The sequence below is a fragment of the Cynocephalus volans genome, chromosome 10, assembly GCF_027409185.1.
Source record: "Cynocephalus volans isolate mCynVol1 chromosome 10, mCynVol1.pri, whole genome shotgun sequence".
Taxonomy (NCBI): Eukaryota; Metazoa; Chordata; class Mammalia; order Dermoptera; family Cynocephalidae; genus Cynocephalus; species Cynocephalus volans.
The window spans coordinates 73242918-73246766 of record NC_084469.1 but is presented as its reverse complement, the minus strand read 5'-3'; the positions used below and the strand labels follow the sequence as shown (position 1 = coordinate 73246766).

The 3849-nt window shown below is 39.5% G+C and overlaps 1 non-coding gene and 1 pseudogene across 1 annotated transcript; both read right to left on the bottom strand.

Annotated features, from left to right (window-relative positions):
* Positions 1-1304: 1304 nt before the first annotated feature.
* Positions 1305-1785, bottom strand: LOC134389075 (transcription factor BTF3-like; annotated as a pseudogene).
* Positions 1786-2509: 724 nt separating this feature from the next.
* TRNAI-GAU (transfer RNA isoleucine (anticodon GAU)) lies at positions 2510-2583 on the bottom strand. Its single transcript has one exon. It is a non-coding gene; the product is annotated as a tRNA-Ile (tRNA).
* Between the last annotated feature and the right edge of the window lie 1266 nt (positions 2584-3849).

Sequence of the window (3849 nt, the reverse complement as noted above, 5' to 3'; positions counted from 1 at the left end):
TTTCTTCTAGTTTTAAAGCTTATTTTTTAAAAACTGAAGTATAAAATACATATAGTAAAATGAGTAAAATACACTCATCAAATTCAGCACAGCCTGATGAATTTTTACTAATGTATTCACTTTTGTAACCATCACCAAGCAAGATAGGAAACATTTCTAGCACAGCTCTTGTAGCGATTTTTAATAGATCCTGTGTTGGTTCCTTTCTTACATATTTACTTTTATATTAAGGTACATCTTTACATAAAGAAGTTTTAAGTGAACAAATTTTTACAGGTGTTTATACACATATGCAACCACCACTCAGATGAAGATACAGAACATTTCCAGCATCCTGGAAGCCTGTCTTATGCCTCAAGTAATACCCCCTCTAGAATAGGTAACTATTATTCTGACTATTATCACCATAAATCAGTTTTGCCAGTTCATGAACTCCATACAAAAGGAATTATACAATATTTGTTTGTTTGAGTCTGGCTTCCTTTGGTCGACACTATGAGATTTATTCAGATTGCTCTCAATAGCAATATATAATTTTGTTGATGAGGAACATTTGGTTTGTTTCCAATATTCACAATTATGAATAGATGCTATGAACATTCTTGTTCATGTCTTTGGGTGGACATGTACTAATTCATCTTGAGTACATAATAGGAATGGAATTGCTGGGTCATAGGATAGGCATACATGTAGCTTTAGTAAATACTGCCACTATATACTCCCTCTGGCAATGTGAGAGTTTTAGTTCCACATCTTTACCAACACTTGGTATTGTTAATCTTAATTTTAGCCATTTTTGTGGAAGCATAGTGGTATCTCATAGTGGTTTTAATTTGCATTTCCCTGATGAATAATATATTGAACACTTTTTCATATGCTTTCGATATGCATAACCAAATTTAGATATTCTCTTTGTGAAATGCCCGTTCAAGTCTTTTGCTCATTTTAAAAATTGGACTGTCTTATTGATTTGTGAGAGTTCCTTATACATCTGGATTCTAGTCTTTGTTATTTCTTTCTTTCTTTCTTTTTTTTTCTTTTTTTTACTAGGCACAGATCTTTATTAACCTTTGTTGCAAACTTTATTCCCAGGCTTCTTCAGCTGAATTAGCTGCAAAGAATTAACTGTGTATAAGCCAAAACTGAAAAGAGCTGCCATGTCCAAAGGGCTTGGGCTTAAAAATATTAGAGATCTAGATTTTATCAGATCCTTAAACAAAACAATTTTAAAAAGCAGTCATAGTATAAAATAGCAGCTCCCAGAAACAACTTCAAGTTTTATCTTCTTTAGAAGTTCACCCAATTCAGTTTGCCTCATTCTTGGAAGCCTCATCAAAATTCTCCACAAGATCTGGAACTTCACCATCATCCTCCTCTCCAGGAGCAAGTGGTGCTTTTCCATCCGCAGATTGTTTGGGCAGAGCTTCAGCCAGCCTCCTTACGCTGGTCAGACTGCACAGCTGGTGTAAGATGCTGGGTGGCATTTCTGTCAGCTGCTTTGTCTCAGCATGGCCTGTAATGGTGAAAGTGTTCACTGTCAGAGATGCCTGAACTTTAAGGGTTGTTAGAGTGAATCATTGTTCCTTGGTTTGTAAACATATTCACTTCTTCAATACCAGAGATATTGTTTACCCCTAACTTCTTTAAGGAGAACTGAAGTTTTTTATCATCTACTGTAGCTGTTCTATGAACCACCTCCTTTCTGCGAGCAGTTCCTTTCCTACCAATGCGCATTTGTGCCTGCAGTTTGGCAAGTTTTTCCTGGTTCATTATAGTTTCTTTCATCTTGCTGGAGCAGAAAAGCAGCTGTGCAGGGGACTAGGGTTGGCGCTCAGGGGGTCTCGGACAGACCAACTGAGATTAGGCACACACGCGCGGGGGGTAGTCTTTGTTATTTCTGTGTATTGTTAGTATTTTCTCAGTCTGTGGATTGCCTTTTTACTCCTTTATTGGTGTTCTTTGTTGAACAAAAATCCTAAATTTTGATGAAATCCAGTTATGATTAGTGCTTTTTGTGTCCTGTTTAAGAAATATTTGCTTACTTAAAAAAAGATTTTTTTTTTAAGTAAAAAAAAAATTTTTGGCAGCTGGCTGGTAAAAGGGAGTCTGAACCCTTGATCTTGGTGTTATCAGCACCACGATCTACTGGTGAGCTAACCTGCCTCTTTGTTTTTCACTTTTTAAAAATTTGCATCTGGCCGGTTTGGGATCTGAACCCTTGACCTTGGTGTTATAACACCACATTCTAACCAACTGAGCTAACCAGCTAGCCAAAATTTAAAGATATTGTCCTATGTTTTTTTCTGGAAGCTTTATTATTTCACCTTCCCAAGTTAGGTCTGCAGTCCATTCTTGAATTAATTTTTATATATGCTGTGAAGTAGAGGTCAAATTTCATTCTTTTCATTTTACATCCACTGGAGCACATGCTGTTTCCTTTTTAGTCTTTTTTTTTTTTTTCTATCAAGCTGTTTGAAGCATATTAGTTTATATATATATATTTGGCAGCTGGCCAGTCCAGGGATTGAACCCTGGACCTTGGTGTCATCAGCACCATGCTCTAACCAGCTGAGCTAACTGGCCAGCCCCCTTTATTTATCTTCAAATGAAGGAAGAATTTGTGGGGCAGGAACTGGGGACAGAGCTCAGGACTGGCAGAAACACCCCTCTGGGGCCACACAGTGAAGTCCTATTGACACAGGGTTGTATCTGTAGTGAAATGGGGCACCATTCCTCTTGAGTTGTCATCAATTGCTGGGAGCAGGGCTGCTTAGCACTCAGATTCTCCATCCTGCAACACAGTGGCACAGATGGCACATCTTTACATTTTCTTCTATAGCCCTGCCTCTTCTGCTGCTCTGTAAGCCAAATATAGTTGTTTTGAAAAAGGACCGTTCCTCCTGATACCCAGTGCCTCACAAGCCAGGCCTGTGCTCTGCAGTGGCAGGGGTTTCTCTGTAGTGACCTTCCTCACCCTGGTCGTCTGCATTGCTCTCAGTTCTTTTTCCTAGATTGCAGCTGTATTACTGTTCTAAAATACTTGCTGTCTTTCCCTGGGGGAGGATTGTATTCTCTACCCTGTTGCTGTCCGGCTTGACCATGTGACTTCCTCTGGCCAATGAAATTTGGGTGAATGAACCAGGTGTTAGTTGCAGAATGAAAACTGTCAAACTCTTTCTCTCTGCCATAAAATGTCATGATGAAGAGTGGAACTAGCTAAATAAAATGTCTCAAACAGATACTGGGAGTTTGAGCCTTCCAGATTTTTGGGATGTTGATTTTATCCAACCACCGAGGTATATAAAATAAAGCAAGTGTTATATGCTTGTCTGGTTCCCAGTCCTGTTTTAGACAAATGCTACCTTAAGACCCAGCCTTCATATGGGTCTTAAAATCCTACTTCTCACTGCTTGGAAAGGACATGGAGGAAGGCTACTTGAGTCTAGAGGAACCAGATAGCTACCAGCTAGGTTCAAGTTTTGTTTGAGAAGGTGCCATAGAAGCAGAGTGCACCTTTTAAGCAGGGTATGTCATTTAAGTGTAATAAGAGCCCTAGTGGGCCGGCCCGTGGCTCACTCGGGAGAGTGTGGTGCCGATAACACCAAAGCCACGGGTTTGGGTCCCTATATAGGGATGGCCGGTTAGCTCACTTGGGAGAGCGTGGTGCTGACAACATCAAGGCAAGGGTTAAGATCCCCTTACCAGTCATCTATTAAAAAAGAAAAAAAGAGCCCTAGATTTGTGTGCAGACTGTGATCATGAGCCAAGCAAGTCTCAGTTTGCTTATTTATAAAAATGGAGACAGTAGCTATCTCTTGAAACCACAAGGATTGAGTAAGATTATGTAGG